This window comes from Mustela lutreola, chromosome 6 (genome assembly GCF_030435805.1).
Source record: "Mustela lutreola isolate mMusLut2 chromosome 6, mMusLut2.pri, whole genome shotgun sequence".
NCBI lineage: Eukaryota > Metazoa > Chordata > Mammalia > Carnivora > Mustelidae > Mustela > Mustela lutreola.
The window spans coordinates 11,648,115-11,668,579 of record NC_081295.1 but is presented as its reverse complement, the minus strand read 5'-3'; the positions used below and the strand labels follow the sequence as shown (position 1 = coordinate 11,668,579).

General features: G+C 38.0%; 1 long non-coding RNA gene across 2 annotated transcripts in view; it reads right to left on the bottom strand.

Annotated features, from left to right (window-relative positions):
* The window catches only part of LOC131833432 (uncharacterized), a 28,708-nt gene extending 11,232 nt beyond the window's left edge, over positions 1–17,476 (bottom strand). For both annotated transcript variants that reach the window (XR_009354461.1, XR_009354462.1), the window contains exon 1: positions 17,068–17,476. This is a non-coding gene — a long non-coding RNA (uncharacterized LOC131833432). The remainder of the gene's footprint in view (positions 1–17,067) is intronic.
* Between the last annotated feature and the right edge of the window lie 2,989 nt (positions 17,477–20,465).

Sequence of the window (20,465 nt, the reverse complement as noted above, 5' to 3'; positions counted from 1 at the left end):
GAGAATCAATGGATAAAATATTATAGCTACTGAAGGATTATAGGAAAATTAATAGATATAAAACCATCAAACACAAATTAATAGATTTCCTATTTCTAAAATATAATCAGTTAGAAAGTCCTCTTCACATTAACAATACCATTTCTCAGGTAGCCAGGAGCAAATTTAACAGAAGACACGTTAGATTCTCATGGGGAAAATTATAGAACTTTGTTGGAGAACATTGAAGGATTCTTGAAGTAATAAAAACATATACCATTTTTATCAATGTGAATGGGAAGACTCAAAATGATGAAGATGCCATTTTCCTTCAAAATCAGTTTTTTAAAAAATATTGTTTATTTTATTTTTTTAAAGATTTTATTTATTTGGCAGAGAGGCAAGCAGAGCGATGGGGGGAAGCAGGCTCCCTGCTGAGCAGAAAGCCAACGTGGGGCTCAATCCCAGGACTGTGAGATCATGACCTGATCCGAAGGCAGAGGCTTAACCCACTGAGCCATCCAGGTGCCCTCAAAGTCAGTTTTTAAGTTCAATGTAATTATAATTAAAATCCCATCACTAAGTTTTTGGAATTTGAGGGATGGATTCAAAAGTGAAAATGGAAAATAGGTCCCCCAAATATCTAAGACAATAGTGAAAACAAAATAAATAGAAGAAATAGGCAAAAACAAAGATAAGATAGTTACTGGATCAGCTAACAAGAGCAATATAAAATGATGAAGTTCAGCAAAAAGAAAACTTAAAAACAAATTGCTGAGTGGTACAGAATGTCATATCTAGAAGCAGGTTCATCTTATGTGAGAACTTACATGAGGGGTGACTTCTGCATGTGGGCGGGAGATGGACTATTTAATACATAAGATAAAATGATTTTAAATGCAGGAAAAATATGATCCTTATATCATACACAAATCACTTCTGTGTGGATTTAAAAAAATGCAGGAGATAAATTTATCATCTGGGAACAGAAAAGGAAGTCTTCAGTAAGGTACAAAAACCACAACTCTAAAGAAGATTTATAAGTTTGACTACATCAAAATTAAAGTTCTAATTGATAAAATGGATGAAATATATACTTAAAGAAATGTAAAAACTAAGAAAATACTTTTAACATATATAACTGGTACAGGATTTGTATCTTTAATATAAGAAAGATGTAAGAAAATACTAGAAATCCATAAAAAGAGGACTCACCAGAAAACTAGGCAAATGAAACTGGACAATGAGTTTCAGTGAGGAGAAGAGAATATCAAATCGGTTAATCTACATGTAAAGGGAAATTTAATTTTATTAATAATCAGAAGTATACAAACTGAAGAAATCAAGTTTCCTTTTTAACTTACTTGATTGGCAAAAATTAGAATGTCAGACTCTATTGATTTGGTGGGGATGAGGGAAAAGGAATTCTTCCAAACTGGATGGATGTATTAATTGTTACAACCACTTTGGAAAGCCGTTTTGTAATAGGTAGATGTCTTGAATATTTGTACTCCTTGCCATCTAGCAACTCTTCTAGGTACCTGCCTTGAAGAAACTTTCACACGTGTATCCAAGGAGATATATACAAAACATTTGTTGCAGCTTTCCAAAAAAAGTAATAAGTTTTAAACCACCTAGTGTCCACAAATAGGAGAATGTATAAAAACCTGGCTTTGGGCTACATCTGCTTTTATAATTGTATTACATTTATAAATCGTAATCAAACTCATCTCTTGGCCTGTATTTTGCCATTAATTTGGTGTACAAAATTATGTAGCCTTCTCCTTCCTCAGTGATTTTCTATGATTGCATTTTTTTAAATGTTCTTATGGCTCCTGAAATAGGAAAAAAATTGACCAGAAATTAAAAATAACAAAGAAAGCCTTGGTTTTGAAGGATAGCCCTAAGAAGTAACCCAAGACTCAAGAGAAAGAAGAAATTTATGGGGTGGCTGGAGAAGAATGGAACCAGAGGAGCATTTGCAATGGAGAGCACGCAGGAGCTCTGGGACTGCTGGGGACTGTGAAAGCTTGTGTGAACTGATTTGAGAACCAGAGGGAGTATCCTTTCAGTACTGTCCTTGGTCAAGTGCTTTATTTTCTGCTTAAAGTAAAAGAATTATTGAGCAAATATTTTATTAAAAAACCATGTTATCTCCATTAAAAATATTTTTAAAGGCATATATAGCCTTTTAAATACAGTCCTGTTGTTGACTTTGGGGCACAAATGCTATGAGACTATTTTCTTCTTTTATGATTACATGTTAATTAAATATTCTGATTACATTACATAGTGATTACATATTCCCCTGCTTCAGTCTTTCCAAAGCAGGCATTTTAGACGATCTTGAAGTAGTCTTTCATAAATTATCACTTAATAAAAGAAAAGAAGCGTAGCCAATTATAATTAAGTGTTCAAGAGCTAACAGGTTTTTTTTTTTTTTCTTTTCAAAAATAAGTTCTGGGAAATTTGTGCAGTCTTGTATTCTGAGAAGCTAAAAAACCCTATAGCAACCGAAAAATGACATTGTTAAATAAATGAGGTGCAAAATTTGATTTACCTTAATATTGTTACAGTCTGGTGAGGAAACACCACAATATTCTTCATTCTGTCACTTACAAATTAAAAAAGTATCCATTGTTTATTTAAATCCTGCAGTGTTGTGGCTGTCAGGGTGATGGCAGATGCTGTGATTGATCTAAGCTCTTCCATGTTAAGGAACATGTGAATAGTGCACTCATGGACACATGTGAACCTATTTATGTCTACTCCTTGAGGACAGGCATGATTTATTTGTGTGTGCACGGAAATGAATTTTAGTTACAATGAGTTACGATTTAGGGCAGCTGGTGATACTCTTCTGCTCACCTGTCTTGAGTAATTTACAAACTTTCACTTAGGTGCAAATTTAGTACTCTTTATCATGCAGATAATTTAGGAAAAAAATTTTAAACGTTTGCTAATTGCTCTACTAAATCATTATTTAGGTTTATGTCATTGTATCCATTCAGTTTTGGGTCACTTAGGAAGGTAGAAGAGAAATGCCATTCAGGTTCAGTGTTAGGTTTAAGCAAAATTAATTATCTGTCTAGTGGTTTATCTGGATTGTGCTGGATATGCTAATTAAATTTGCACAGTATATAGTTAGCCAAGTAAATGATGTAAGGATAATTTTGAAAATTGACAACGTGATGTTCCTGAATATTCCAGTAGAACCCATAATATCTTTCATTTTGTGTTAGTCTTCAAAAAGTTTCACTTGTGCCTTTTTCCTTTGGTCTGTGTACCTGTTGGCACACAGGTACCCCCAATAATGATCTGGTTGTTTCATATTGGCATTTTTGTGGTGGGACTGGCGATTTAAACATGGCAGGCAGTAGATTAAGGCACACATCTTGGGGTCCTATGACCCCTGCCTCTGCTCTTTCCAGCCAGCTGACTTTTGCTGAAGTACTGACCTTACTGACCCTCAGTTTCCATAGTCATACAAGGGAGATGATTGTAATACTTACTGGGCAATTGCAAAGATACATTGGGAAGGCATACATCAATTTCTGGGCACAGTGCAGCATTAATGCATAAATCACATTGGTTATTATTTAGGATACTCCCTCTCATGCAACAGGAATCTACAAGTTTCTTCTTTGAGGTAGCCAGGAGGCTTATGCTTGGTTTCTTCCCTATGTCACCTATGATAATGCTCCTCAAACCTGGCTTAAATTCAAATCACTTTTGAAAGTTTAAAACAATATAGATATCATATCTACTTCCAAATCAGTTGGTAAGAAGATTTGCATTTGTCCTGGCCTTCATTATTTCTTAAAGTTTCTTGAAGTAATTCTAATAAGCCGCCACAGTCGAAAACTACTGGCCACTGAAATCTCCCCCTTGAAGAAAATTCAGCCCTTGGCTGCGTGGGGATGCAGGAGTGGGAGTGGAGTGATGTATTGTTTTCACTTCACCAAAAGGCACCTAAAAATATACCCTATAATCCTGCTTTCCTTTTCTTACCTGCCATTCTCTTTTCAAGCTGTTGTGGTTGGGTTTCCACCCTTGTCATGGTACATCCACATTATGGATGGCTTTCTAAGTTCAGGATCTGTTTACCTCTGCGGTTGACCACTTCCTCCCTCACTTCCTCCTCCCTTGACTTTAATGGCAGCTTCATCTGGTTCCTATTCCATTTCTCCCCATTGCTCCTTCTTAGTCTCCTTTACAGACTTTTCATCCATTGTCCCTTAACCGTTGGCGGTTTCAAAGGTTTTATTCTTCTCACTCTTCTCACTCTTTTTTTTTTTTCTTCTCACTCTTCATATTCTCCACCAAGACCTCAGCCATACCCATGGTTTCACCGTAATGGTGACGAGTCCAAATCTTGATTTCTAGACCAGAATATCATCTGGAATTCTAGACTTTGAATCACGAAGTGTGTTTTCCCTGTTGTTGTATATGTAGAATTGTTTCTGGCACATAGAAGGGGCTTCCTTATTTTTAAAATTAAATTAATCTACCAGTGAATGAATGGCTTATAAGGCCACTACCAGAGGGAGAGAAAGCAGGCTCCATGCTCAGCACAGAACACCATGTGGGGGTTGATCTCAGGATATTGAGATCATGACCTGAGCCAAGATTGAGCCTACTGCTGGTCCACTGAGCCTCCTAGGCACCCCGATGAAACTTTTTTTAAGAAAAATAATTTTAGAGGCACCTGGGTCGCTCAGTCAGTTAAGCATCTTCCTTTGGCTTGGGTCATGATCCTGGGGTCCTGGGATTTAGCCTGCGTTGGGTTCCCTGCTCAGTGGGGAGCCTGCTTTCCCCTCTCCTTTCTGTTCCTGCTCTTTGTCACTATCTTTGTCTCTTTCTCAAATAAATAAATAAAATATTAAAAAATAATTTTAGCCAAAGCAGAATTTCTATTCCCTAAAATATATTACCTACATCCCCAAATTTAGGCAGGTGATCAGTGGTTGTAGAGTATGGTCTTTGAGTTTGTGAACTTGGGAGCCAGAAAGAAAATTGAGTAGCGGATGACTTTGGCAAATTATTTAACTGATTTGAGCTGACGTTTCTCAGCTGCAAAATGTGGATTTCAATGACAATGTGTATATAGTACAGTGAGCCATAAATAAAATAATGCATGTGCAGTGCTTAGCACCTTGACTGACATATAGCAAGTGCTTGCTAAATGTTGGCTAAAACTACCTTTTTTTATTAAATGCTTATATTTATCTCAGTGTTCTCATAGTTTTCTATTTTACACTTGCATGCTTTGGCTTCCCAGAAAGAATGTAATTATCTCAAGGGCAGAGAAAGTGTTCAGCACATCTGGCAAATTACTAAATACTCAATAAATGCTGAATGAATGGATGATTGCACAACTTCTTTTGCTTTTCTTTCAGTGGTGAACATAACATCGGACCCTTACCAGACACTTAATAAACACTACTTGAGTGTTTTTAAATTATTATTAAAAAACAATGATCAGTATGATCTCATGCTTGATTAACCTAATTGAATGGAACTCCAAGTACATTGTAACCAGAGGAGTTTTCTATAAATTACAAGCAGCAGAGCATTGTGTTGATGCCTTTTCTTGATATCATTAGTATTGGCATGAATAACTTCATCAGGAAATTCCTTTTTTCTTCACCTATATGCCATTGCTAGGACTACAGGGGTGGAGTCTTCGTGTATGAAGAGGACGGAGCAGAATGTCTTCCTCTCTCTTCCCTTCCTTCCTCCTTTCCTTCTTTCCTTTCTTCCTTCCTTCCTTTTTTTCTCCCCTCCCCTCCCCTCTCCTTCCCTCCGTTCCCTTCCCTTCCTTCCATCCTTTTTTTCTCTCCTCATTTCCCTTCTTTCTCAATTCAAAAACCGGATATCGCATGCCTACAGTGCCAGCATTGAGGAGGATCCAAAAAGGAGCATGAAGATTCAGTGGAGAAGAAGTTACAATCTTCCATCTCAAGGAGCTTATAGTTTAGGGTAGGGGACAGACCAGTAAACAGACAATGACAGAGGAGGAAGATAGAACAAAACACATGGTGTTATGGGAAAAACATGATGATCGCTACTTTAAGATCCATGACATCATTTTCTGTTGTCCTGGAGTTATCCAAGATGTATTTCTTTGAGCTGAGTAAGTTAATGCAAAAACACATCACTATGACCTTCAATCTAGAAAATGTGGGGTAAAAATAGGCTGGAGCATCTTTTTCTTTTCTGACATCATACATCTGATTTCACTGATATATAGTACACAATTACTTGAAACAAGTGCCTATGAAAGTCTATAAAATGAAGTGACCTTTCAAGAGATAACAAAAGTAAAAGGTTACTGTCATCACTCTCTATGAATCATCTCATTATCAATATTTTAGACTTTGAAGTAAGATAATGGAAAGTTTCCTCAAAGCAGTGACATCAGATAATTAAGTCATTCTTTGGTATCTAATGGGAGTATTTCAGAAACAGGACTCCAGAGTATTTCTACATGTGCTTACGTACACTGATTGATTTTAGGTTCATCATTTTGTAACTACATTGATACAATTTCTTCTTCTCACATGGGATGTGATTGTGGTGATGTCTGTCACTCTGAGATTAACTAAAAGCGTGGCACAAATGGATAAACATAGAGGTAACAAGGTAAATATTATAAAATACACAGAACATTTCATTTATTTGTATGCTGCAGTTCCTTGTCTATCACATTTACTTCTTATTTAATGTTTTAATTTGTTCCATTAAGTAAATGTTCCTGCACATTCATAAATATATTTCATAATGTTATTGCTGGAGAATACCCATCAATGTATCTGCCTTATTAAAGCCAACAGCTCTGTATGTACTTGTGCTATCACCCATGTGACAAGCTACAAACTTGGTATCACTACAGTAACTACTTACAGGAAATAGAATAATTATGCCACTGCTGTAAATTACAAGATTTCTCATTGGAACCATAGACTGTTAATAAGGGTTGCATTCATTACAGATTTATCAGGTTTGTGTCTTGGCTGTGAGTTGGCATTTACATGTCTGTAAATTAATCCGCATGAGGAATTGAAAGCAATTGATTGAGGCTATTGGAAAAAGTGCTTTCAAATCTTGTGAAGTTGTTATCTGCGCAGTTAAAGATGGAAAGGTCCTAAATCTGCTCCAAGGAAACTCTAAATGAGTTGCCTTAGGACCCCTTCAGTGGAACCATTTTGTTGTAGTTGCTGTTTTCTGAGTATGCTGTTTTGGGGGTCAGTTTGGCTAAGGCCACTATTTTGATCAAGTTTAGGTTGCCAGTTAGTAGCTGAATCTAAGGTAGGAAGTATGCCATGGCAGTTAGATCAGCGTGGCCAATTAGAAATGGCTCTGGAATCAGATTGTAAAGATCAGAAGCTCATTCTGTCCTTGGCTAGCAATGTGATCTTGAATCTAATCTAATTTTTTAATTTTTGAGAAGCCACTATACCCTTTTCCATAGCGGCTGTACCAGTTCACATTCTCACCAACAGTGCAACATTTCAGTTTTAATACTGATATACGCATGCCAGCATATAAACATCCGTTTTGTCTTCTCTGAGCTTTATTCCGATGATCTTAGTCACATTCTTAGGCTTAACATGAAAATGTGTCCATGCAATCGGGTAATTGATGATAGAGATGTAGCAGCTCTTCATAGCCTCATCACAATGACGGAGATCTTTCTTTTCAAATTTTAACACGGTAGTCACAATTACTACACCGTAAGGGAAAACAAGGGGCAACGATCAGAAAACAACAACTTCTCAAAGTTGGTTTAAAGAACGACAAGTACTATGTGGTTTGACTCATATGTGGCATTTAAGAAACAAAACAAATGAGCAAGGGGAAAAAAAGAGGAAGAGAGAGAGAGGCAAACCAGGAAACAGACTCTTAATTATGGAGAACAAACTGATGGCTACCAAAGGGGAGAGGGGTAGGGGTTGGGGGAAATAGGGGGTGAGAACCGGGTGGTGTGTGGAAGTGTTGAATCACTATATTGTGTACCTGAAACTAATATAACACTGTATGTTAACTAACGGGAATGAAAATAAAAACTTAAAAAAAGAAAAGATGGTTTCCAGGTTAGAGAAACAATAAAAATAAGTTGCATGAGTCATCAATAAAAATGAAAGATCAAAAAATAGAAAAGAAAGTGGATAGAATTGTAGGTGACGAAAAAAAAAATCTGTTTATTACCTAGTTTCATTTTTACAAAATATTAACATCAGATTCCCCAGTAGTGATCATGGGGTCCTTCAATTGTCATTGAAGGATGGCAAATAATTGCATGCACATACTCCTGCTTTGGTTTTCTAAGGTCATATAGACCTGGTATGGTCTGGGGGAAGGAACACTGTAGAAGACAGAGTCTTGTGTTGTTACCTAATCTTCTAAACAGTTGTGTGATAATCCAGTTGCCCATGCACATTTGTCCAGTATAAAATAAAGCTGCTGGTCTAGATCATTTTTAAGGGTCCCTTCTACTGCTGACGTTCTGTAAGCTGGGAAATTTGTTAGAATGTCCATGTAGATTTGCAGTTGCGAAATCCCCCGTATCTGCTCTTCTCTTCTCCGCTGTAATGGGGTGTTTACTCTGACTGGCGCCTGTTTTCACACTGGCAGCATTGCTTATTTCAGAGAGGTGGGGAAAATGTGTCATACTAGAAATATTTAAAGTTACAATCTATTTAAAACAACTAAATAATAGTTCCATGTTTTGTCATTGTGTTTGCATTTGGAATGAAACAGCTACTTAGTCTGTATAACAATTTGAAACTAATGATGGTTAAATCACCTAACACTCCTTGATATCAATGCAAATTAACCTGAAATTTAACTCCATTTGTTGGAACCTTGCAATCTCCAGGCACTTGCATTAGATCTCCTCTAGGAAATGATTTAAAAACATTCTGACATCAAATCCTTCTTGACTTTGGGGACTGCATTTCAAAGTACAAGAGTTTTTCATATTGGATCATAAATCTACTCCACGGGAATTCAGTCTCCTTAGATTCCAGCTTTTGGTTTACGGTTCCAAAAACAATTATACTAATAAAAATATCTAAGCAGGGGATAAAGAGAAGTAGCAAGTACTTTAGAAGCCAAAATAGGATTTTTTTTTTTTTTTTTAACAGAGGGGGAGAGACACCTCTTTGGCATTCACCATTATAAAACACAAGATTAATGCAGTTCTCAATAAGAAGGCTAAGTGCATAAAAGAACACAACCATTATCCATCTCAATGGATATGCCTCCAACTCACCAATCCCAACAATACATAAAAAATACATGATGTTATTAGGTGGTGGAAGCTGGCAATATATTGCCCATAACTTATTTATATAAGGCTGTCCTGAGAAGCAGTGTTTAACTCTGCTGGGTAGGCAGATAGCAGTTGGGACCGGAGTCTTTGTTTACTGAGAGTCAGACGGTAACTGCCAGACACTTCTTGAAAACAGGAAATGTGGGACATTTTAGTACCTCTGCCATTGTTTTCTGGATAAGTTCTCAGTTTGCCTCTGAGATTCTGTTGATCTCCCGGAGCAAGACTCATCTCACTGCTCTGTCTATATTTTGTACTCACTTGTTAAGTTATTGGTAAATATATTAAACTAATAAATGTCATGAAAAAGAGGAACTGGTGGTTGCAGTCAATCATGGGGTATCTGAAAGGACTCCTGCTGTCTCTAGCTAGCTAAAGCATGGAGCCTGGTTTGGGCTTCCATGGGTCTAGAGAAGCTTGGGATGTGTCTCTAGAGATGGGGGTTCTCAGCAGTAGGTTTTATATCACTCAGGGAGGTCCATTGGTATCGATGAGAAATATAACAAAAATAAGGTTCAGCCACATGAAAGCAACTCTTGAATCTGGATTTTCTTCCTTCCTTCCTTCCTTTCTCTCTCTCTCTTTCTTTCTTTCTAAAGATTTATTTATTTATTTTAGAGCGCAGGGAGGGGACAAGAGGTGAGTAAGGGCAGAGGAATAGAGAGGGAATCCTGAAGACTTGCCACAGAGTACAGAGCCCAAGACGGGGCTCCACCAGGGCTGGATCCCAGGATCCTGAGATCACAACCAGATCCTAAACCAAGTCAGCCACTTAACCAACTGAGCCACCCAGGCACCCCTGAATCTGGATTTTCAGAGATTCTAGGCCCCTGACAGAGGGGGGCACAGGGTCAGGTTAGGGCCACTCATGGGAAATGTATTCACTGGATAGTTATGACAATTCATGGTGATAGCTACTGTAATTTGTATCTATAATCTGAACATGTCATTTCCATGACTACCTCTAAAAGTTAGTTTATATAGAAACTAACTTTTTAAACTAACTTTTTTAACTTTTTTGAAATAGGTGGTGGGGGTTAGGGAGGGCACACGTGATGAGCACCGGGTGATGTATGGAAGTGTCCAGTCGCCATATTGTACACCTGAAACTATTATCACACTGTATATTAACTAACTGGAATTAAAATAAGAACATAAAAAGATGACTTTAATTTTTATTCAAGTAGTCAAAACAATGAGTGGGTAAGGCCCAAATAAGGGCTTAGAAAAATTACAAAATAAATTTCTCTTCCAATGACTGAATTCAGAAGTGTCCGTCCCTTCATGTCCTTTCTCGTGGAGACTGAAAGTTTCCCAGTAGGACAACACAGGCTGCATTGAACTTGAACCGTGAAAAGTACTTTCCCATATTTGGTAGGGATAACACATGTCTTTTAAGGTCATCAATTTATAAGGAAGTTAAATCATCTATTTTCCTGGGATACTACCCAATTGATTTCTCAAAGGTCACCAATGAACTCTTTCAAGTGAATTCAATTTAAAATTTGGTTTAGCCTTAAAGGGCATTGCAGTTCAATGGTCTAAATCAGGGATTAACAATTAAAATTCTGAACCCTGTTTTTCTGGCATATTGGTGCTGGAGAGATTTCATAGATGCTTAATGTTAGCCAAGGCTGCAGGCTCTCGTTCCTGCTCAAGTGTATTTTACCAGCTCATGTTGTGGGATCTATTTGTTCCTCTACAAAAATATAAATATCTTGAGAATGTAAGGTTTTTGGGCTTCCCAACTTCATATAACTTATTCTAATCAGTTAATTAGAACTCTACTTCCCTGCTGAATTCAGTTGCTGTAGGCAGTCAGTCTTAAGCAAGAGTACTCATACAAATCATCTGTTTGTAACCCATGGTATAGACCCTAGGCAGAGATATTCTGATTTGGTAGTTTAGGGTTAGGAACATGGAAAGTATATTTTGACAAAGTTCTCTGGTGATTAAAACAAAGCAAACAATAGCAATGCACATGCACATATATATGTACACACACATATATATATGTATATGAATATACATACATAATATATACATATATTATATATATTTTATATAATATACCTACACATATATAAATGAATATTTTTCATTTCACAGTATACGTGTACTCTGGAAAGTTTATAGCAACAATACACATGGGAAGCTCATTCTTTTTAATGGCTGCAATGACTCATTAACTTGATGGACAGTTTATTTACAAGCAAGTTTCTTTATTTCTCTTTGTCTCCATTTTTTTCATTTGTAAAGGAAGGATGATAAGAGTGTTTGCATAATCTTGTTGTTTTGAGGATTAAGGGTGTTAATATACATAAAGGGTTTAGAAATATGTCTGGAAGCTAATAGGTATTGTAAAAATGTTTGATATTATTATTATCATCATCATTATTATTTTTAAGCACAGTCTGACAGTAGTCCTAAGAGATATGAGTACACAGAGTTTTTTGTGCTTTCACGTAGTGGTAATTCCATGAGAATCAGATGATTTTTTTCAAGATTTGGTGTGAGATGACACTGGGAATTTAATTTTAAATGAACTGGAGAATGAATTAAGTGGAGCTGGGGAGGACCCAAGCCCCCTAGAAGGCAGAACTCAGGTCTTATTTCACTCTGTCTTTGAAGAGTACAGCTTTGGACAAGTCATAGAGAAATCTTGGGACTCTAGTTCTCTATGCATAGAATGAGGATGTTGGAAGAAATGGTCTCTAAGTTTCCAATAGCTTTGACTGTGACTAAGTATTGCGGGATAAAAGAGAAGGTATATATAATATAAAGCTTCCCTAGCATATAGGCTTTAGGAGGGAAGGCATCTCAATGCCTTATTCACAGCTAGAGCCACAATGTCTAGAGTGTGCCTCTTTGCTCAGAGTAGGCACTAAATAAAACTGTTAAAAATGTTTAATGCCAGGCATCTAGGTGGCTTAGTCAGTTAAGCGGATGCCTTCAGTTCAGGGTCCTGGGATCGAGTCCCGTATTAGGCATTCTGATTAGTCAGCGGTGAGTCTGTTTCTCCCTCTCTCCGTGATCTCTCTTGCTTTCCTCTCTCTCAAATAAATAAATAAAATATTCAAAAAATGTTTAAATAGAAAGTTCAAAATGCAGTGTGAAAACCAGGCACACAGTGGGTCTTCACCCTATTTTTTTTTTTTTTAACCGATCAGCTGAGTTCCTGTGTAGGAACCTCTCTAGAAATCTGGCCCAAATGCCCATGCAATCTTTCAACATCAGGAAAAATGTAAATAGATTTATTTTTATTCTTAGCACAGCAATGCATATCTATTTCTATTGTCAGGTTAAGATACTTTAATGGAACCACTTCAACAGTAGCAAAATACTCTGTCTAGAGTACTTTGTGAAAGTAAAGGAGTGGAAGAGCTTGAGAAGCTTCCATCTGCCCTTGGTGTATGCCCAGTGAACATCATTGGAAATGTCTAGTTCCTCCTGGGGAAACCATATACATGCAGTCGTGTAACTGGAAGGAACTTTTGGACAATTATGTTGAGCGATCCTATTTTTTTTTTTTAAATTTATGTATTTTAGACAGAGAGAGAGGGAGAGAGAGACAGAAAAAGAAAGAGTGTGTAAGCAAGGGTGGGGCAGAGGGAGAGGGAGAAGGAGTCTTAAGCAGATTCCCTGCTCAGCATGGAGCCCACCTCACCACCCTGTGAATACAACCTGAGCTGAAGCCAAGAGTAGAAGACTCAACACCTACTGCACCACCCAGGCACCCCTAGAGTGATCCTTTCCACACTGATGAGTGAGGATGAATTTTTATAGAATGGCACAATTAGATAGAGTTACACTATGTTTTGAGAACATTAGCATTTGCTATGTGATTAGAGAAGAGCCTAGCGGTGTTGGGAAGTGAAAGGCTGGGCACCTTGAATTCTTTAGTCTCATTTTCTGTTGGATGATTTGAAGTCCCAACTGCCAGAGATTCTGATGCATATATATATCTTTGTGCCTAGAGGCTTCTGGACAGAATTAATTTTTTCATGCTACAGTATGGATTTTTAAAATGCCAACTTTCATTTAATTAAACAATGAAACCAAACCACACTTCTTAATCAGAAATATTGTGGGGAGAAAGTTTGGAAAGCCAATGAATTATAATAAATAATAGTGAGTTTTAATATAAAACTCACTGAAAGATGCAACAGGTCAACCAATCTATGAACCTCTGGAGGGTAACAAGACAGTCAACTTGACATTGCACAGTATTTGACATACTGTGGTATTTGACATACAGTGAATCATTATTTACATTTTATCCAAAAACATTTACCTGAGAAAAGGTCATGACGTTAAATTTGGAGACATTTACAGCAATTGCCAAATGTTTACTATCTACATGAATGTCATGCTTCTCAGTCAAAAGCAGGTTGATGTGCTAAATGTCAATTATTTCAACTTGTTTGATGGTAGCACAGATTGCCAAGCAACATAAAAAGAGGTTTAATAAATATTATATACACTGCTAAACATTCATCTTGCCTAGCGGAGGCTTGAGTTTTACATATAGAGGATTTATGACAAGCAACAGCTCAGGACATTAAAACTCAATTATTGTAGTCCTGGCTGGATAGCGGCACTATCATTAGCTTCTGGAACCTGCACCTTGTTTCTTCTGCTTCTGCTGTCACTTTTGAGAAGGCATTGGGGAGAAGAAAATTATTTCAGGAAATCGCACTCTGATGTTTTCTTTGTGTTTTCCGGTCCTTTTCAGAATTAGCAGCAAAGGAGGATTACCCAGTTATGTTAGTAAGAAATTGAATTGTTCCATTTTTCTCCGTGATTACAGGACATAATGATATTCTGCAACAACTCCAAAGACTTTAAGGGAACAACACAGAAATGTTAAGAGGAATGCAAGAGTGCCAGTGGAATAAAACCTGTGAAGTTGCCAGCAGTGAGTGAAATGCAAAATAGCCTCCAGGATGGTTCATCAGTACCAAAACTCGACAAGAGCAAGTTATGAGCTTTTTATTTTCTTTTTAAAAATTTTCTCCTAATAGTAAAAGATGTATGTCACAAAATCTTCAGTGATATAACCACAGATACGCCTTGGATCAAGTACCCAAGGTCAGTATTCCAAAAGGTTGGCCTTGGGCCTAAATTTATATATCTTTTCTCTCTTGGTTTCCTTTTTGGTGGAATTTGAGTTGATGAATAAACTCAAGTGACTGGCCTAAGTTTGATGTCCTCTGTTAAGCACCTGGTGAGAAGTACTGGTGTCAAACACAGTACTAGGCTCTGGAGTGGGCGGTTATCAGAGTCAGGAAGGAAGATGGTAACATAGGTTGTTAGACTATATACATAGAAGAAAGAGATCAGAGCAGTTTCCAGAGAGTTCAGAAGGGGGCGTTATGAGCAGTTTCAAAGAACTCTGTATGGAAGCTTCCATGTTAGGTTCTGAAGGAAGGTGGAACATATTTGTTCAGAAACAGTAGCAAAGAGTATTCCAGGTTGAAAGGACACCAAGAGCTGGTGTGAAAATGTTTGTGTATGTTTGTGGAGGTGAGTGCAATGCGGGTTTATGAAAGGAATGTGGGAGGTCAGCCCAGAAATGTAGGTAGGAGTCAGATGACTCATAAAGAATCTGGATTTCCTGTTTTGATTTTGGCTTTAATTCGGAAGCAAATGTAACCACTGGAGTTCTTTAAACAGGTCAGTGCTGGCTTGGTAGATCCAGGAGAGTGAAAATGCCATTATTGGAAGAACAAAAGAAGGCGGGGAGTCTCAGAGAATTTGGAATCAGGGTGAGAATGACAGGGGAACAGAGAGTCTTATTTAAAGGCCACACTGGCCAAAGTAACCACAGGAAGCAGTGGCATTTCCTTCCTGGGAGACATCAGTCAGCAAAGGTTTAGGAGTTCTGCCTTGATAGACAGCTGAGCAAACGGGCCTCTCCATCCGTAGAGTGAAGGGATTTCTAGAAATGAGGGTAAAGAATTTTTCCCTTGAATATATGAGTAATCACAGGAGAACACTTATGGTAAGCTTCTTACTTCCCAGATGCAAATGCAGTTCAGCTGAGCTGATTTGCAGCTTATGCCAGGAGTGTTGAGTCATCTCTCAAAACAAATTACATAAGCAATTCTTTCAACATGGAAATGTAGGTTTATTCTAGACTCTGAGACATATTACTCTTATTCTCCAGCCCTGGGGCCCTAGGCTATACAAAGAAATTTGACTTTTAAAAGGGTCAAAAGTGCTTTCCAGATCTCAAGGTCTTACTCCTTTTAAACTTCTAGGTCATCTGATGTTTGCAACATCATGTACTTATTCATGTGAAATGCTGACGGCTTCCAGAAAATATAACCTTTATATATAAAGGTTATATTTAAAGAAAGAAGGCTAAGTCTTTCCGTTAAGACTCACTTTGGGTCTAAATTCACATGTTAGATTTCTCACCAGTCACCTAGTAGGGACTTACTGGATACCATAAAAAATGGGGGAAATATATAAAGTCAAGTCTCTTGTGGAGAAACAAGAAGGTCAGCTACCAAAAGAAGACATGGGGGGGGCACCTGGGTGGCTCAGTGGATTAAGCCTCTGCCTTCAGCTCAGGTCATGATCCCAGGATCCTGGGATCGAGTCCCACATCGGGCTGTCTGCTTGGCAGGGAGCCTGCTTCTTCCTCTCTTTCTTTCAGCCTACCTCTCTGCCTACTTGTGATCTCTGTCTGTCAGATAAATAAATAAAATCTTAAAAAAAAAAAAAAAAAAGAAGACATGGGAAGAATAGAAATTCTGGGGAATAGCATTCTGATGCTTTCTTTGTATTTTCTGGTCAAACTGATGAGTAGGTAGGTAAACAACTTGTTTAAACCGAATGTACACCCTTATTACCTGAGTGTAGCTGGAGTCCTGGGGATTTCAATGGGCTTGAAAGTTATTTTCAATATTTCATTGCCTTCATGTGTGAAAAGTAGGTTTCTGGTTTGCTCAGAGAGCACAAGACAATATTTGGAAGCCAGAGTTTTTGCCACTAGAACAAAAGTAATGACAACAACCGCCCCCCACCCCCAAGAAAATAGATTTCTATCATCCAAAGAGAGAAAGGATTGACTCACAAGATTTCGAGGTTGAATAGCCATTTGGGATACTTTTTATGGGTCAGCTAAAATGGGATTTGGATATTAGTTGTGTGGCTTGACTAAGGTGATCTTTAAAATCCCTCCCAATTTTTGAAATTTTCTGCTGGAAGAATGCTGGGGACGATAAAGAGATCATATTAAGCACTTAAACCTGAAGAAGGTGGTTAAAATAGCTCAATATGTTTCCTATGTCTTAGCTAAGTGATGAGTTGGAGAGAGGCAATAACTCTTGACTGCCATCTGAAGGATACAAAGAAGAGTAGGATTATATATAGTGCCAAGAGGAAGTATAATGAGAAATAATACCACAAAATTTACTAAAGGAAACTGTAGGATCTGAATTAGAAACATTTTTTCAAATTAGAGCTTCACAGTCTAATGTGTTTTGGCACCAACTCCCAAGGGCAGCCAGAGAAGCCCCTTTAACAGCTCTGCACAGTCTTGGTTGGAACGATTTAAGCATCATGCCCCTTAGAAAATTAAAACAAAAACAAAAACAAAAGAACTTTTCTGAAAGACAGGGAGGGAAGGATTATACAATTTCTTTTCAACATAACTTATTCAGATGTGAGGATCTCTTCTTAGGTTTTGCCCCTGACAGACCTGTCTTCTGTAAACAGGCTGCAGGCGGACTCAGGCTTACTTGTGCCTCTGAAGGCTGCTATGATGCATCAGTTGGGAATGTCTGCAATGGGGCTCCAAGCCTGCTCTCCTGTAGATAGGGGGGCAGCTACCTCTTGGGATAGTCTTCCGCCATCTTTCCTCTTCGGGAATGGTTTTGGGGAAACCCAGGCAGCTCTGTAAATTTTTTCTCCCACCTTTTCCTCTAAGCTAGGACTTCAGACTATTATCTGGTGACCATCAGCCTAGCAGATGGGGAGGAAAGGAGTGGGGGGAAGCACATGTTTCCTTCTCATGGCTGGGCTTTGGTGCTATCTTAATATTGCAGCCTGCTTCCCTTACCTCTCCCCCTTCTCCTGGGACCAAATCGGCTCCTCCCTCCTCAGGCAGGTTGATTCTCCATCCTCACTTCCTTTACTGCAATTAGAAATGCCACCCAGTCACTTTCATTTAAAAGAAGGAGGTGGCAGCTTACAATATAAAGCAACAGCAGGAGCCAATAACCGCAAATCCGAGTCAGAGCCCTCGATCTTTCCGGTTGTCTAACCTAGTTGTATATCCTCAGGCGAATCACTGAAATTCTCTAAAGCTCAGATTTTTCATTTGTAATTGAGGAGGTCCTACTTTCCTCCTGGCTGCCATGGGAATTGAGAAAAACTGACATGCATGGAGACATTTTACAGTAGAGTCCAGGAGGCCACAGCAGGAAACCTGCCCTGCCTTTGTTTGAACTGGGCCAAAATCTCTGGACTGGGCCAAGGGGCAATTAATTGTTTTAAGGAATTGCTTGAGTAGTCAGCAGGAGAATAGACATTCTGATCACACGACTGATAGTTGGGGACTTTCTGAAGATAAAATCAGCAGTCAATCAATGTGTAACTAAGTAGCTTAACTTGTTAACACCCACAGAGAACTTTTTTCCTTTCCTTTCTTCAACTCATGTGATTGTCTCCTCCCTTTGCTTGTAAAACTCCCTGCTTTCACCTACGAGTGAGACACTATTTGGATTTTGACCTGAATCTATATCCTCTGAATTGGAATTCTTTAATCCCAAATAAATGCTTGTTTGTCTCTCACTGTGGCTTTTAATTTTCAGGTTGAGAGGATCAAAAGCGAAAACACACACATTTTGGTAGTAAAATTCTATGTTCATGTGAACTAGTGTTATTAACAATAAAATAGGCAGATCTTTCTTTGGTGTATTGTATATACAATGACCTCTTTGGTATGATTATGTCTCTTCCTAAGAAGACCTAGGTTCTGAAAGAGGCAAAGCGTATTTATTACCTGCTACTTTACACCTATATACATCTTTAGATGGCTTCAAGTGTGTTTTATGGGCCAGAGAAATCAGGGGAGGGTGTATCTGTTCTTTGGTATAGCAGAGCAGGAAGGAATTTAGATCCCACACAGCTGGTGGTGGTCATGGAAAGGGAAGTGGGCTGTATAGGTCCAGGGACAGATGAAACAAGAAGAAAAGGGGGAACTTAGGGGCCGACTTCAGACTTAAGCATTTCTGGGTTCCCTCTAAAAGAAAGTTGTTATAGCCTGAACTGTGTCTGCCTCAAAGCTTATGTATTGAAGTCCTAACCTCTTGTACCTCTGAATGTGACTGTATTTTGAGACAGGGTCTTTAAAAAGGTGATTAAGTAAAAATGAAGTCCTTAATGTCAGCCCTAACCTGTTATGACTAGTGTTCTTATAAGAAGAGAAAATTTGGATGCAGACATGTACAGAAGGAAAACCATATGAAGTCTCAGAGAAAAGAGGATCACTACAAGCTAAGGAAAGAGGTCCCAGAAGAAACCAACAACTGCCAACACCTTAATCTTGAAATTCCAAATCTTGAGAAAACAAATTTTTGTTGTTTAAGCCCCCATCTGTGGCACTTTGTTATGACAGGCTTAGCCAACTAATCCAGAAGCCTTGGGCAGTTGTACCTCCTTATTCTCTAGTTGCATGAACCCTGGTTTCCTGTTAGGAGTTGGTCATCACCAAAGGTCTAGAGTTGGCAGAATCTGTCTTCCTCTGGCTCACCGGAATGCCTGGTAGACATGTACCTCTAATACTCTATGTTGTAAAAATGAACCTTCCCCCCCCCCTTAAATGCCACCCTCTGCACATGGCATTTAGTTCTACAAGCTTGTAAGGACAATATTGTGTTATAAGTACCTCATGAGAGACCAGGGGTTGACTATTTACAGCTTGCTGCCCGAATCTGCTCTGTTGCCTGTTTTTATAAACAAAGTTTTATTACAACACAGCCACATTCATTGTCTATGCCTGCTTTTGTGCTACAATGGCAGAGCTGAGCAGTTGTCACAGAGTACGGATAGCCCCAATTTCTAAAATATTTGCTATCTGATCCTTTATAGGAAAAAAATGCTGACCACTGTTGTATACTGAAGGGCCTTCCTTGTGCCTAAGCCTCTGGCTATCATGTGTAGGTCTGGAGGAGAAAAACAGATGTATAAACTAAAGAATTTGCTATACAGCCAAAGGTCATTTGTAAGTCAGAGACTGCATATTTTAAATCTTCAGGAACCACTTGTGGGGGGACTTTCCCGATATGTCTTGGCATATTTTCTGAATTTTCATGTTCATAGTCATTGAGTCCTCACAATTTATGATAAATTAAACTTCAGTAAAAGTTATTCATTCAGGTCTTACACAATAGCTTCCTGTAGAGTACCTTCTACTTTGGATACTGTGGGAGAGAGATTCAAGGTCAACAGAAAAGAGAATTCATGTCTTTAAAGAGCTTTTATATATGCTTTTATATATAACAGCTCAAACTGCCTGGTTAGTCAGCATAGTGGCTATTAACTCATGGGGCTGATCACTTAAAAGGTTATTACATAAAATAATAAATAACTTTGAAATGATTAGGGAAATTAAAGTAAGATAAATTAACAATATAAGTGTAAAAGTTGTGCACCAAAGACCATGATACATTGTTGAAAGAAATGAAAGAAGATCTAAATGAATGAAAAAGATATCCCATATTCATGGATCAGAAGACTTAATATTGTTAAAATGGTGATACTCTCCAAACAGATCTACTGATTCAACATAATGTCTATCAAAATCCTAGCTGCCTTTTTATTTTCTAGAAGTTGACAAGGTGATCCTAAAACCCATATGGAATCTCAAGGAACTCAGAATAGCAGAAACTGTCTTGAAAAAAAGAATGAAAGGATTCACACTTACTAATTTTCAAACTTACTACAAAGATACAGTGATCAAGACAGGGTGGTACTGGCAAAAATGTAAACATAGATCAATGGAACAGAATTAAGACTCCAGAAATAAACCCATATATATATATATTTTAAAGATTTTATTTATTTATTTGACAGACAGAGATCACAAGTAGGCAGAGAGGCAGGCAGAGAGAGAGAGAGAGAGGGAAGCAGGCTT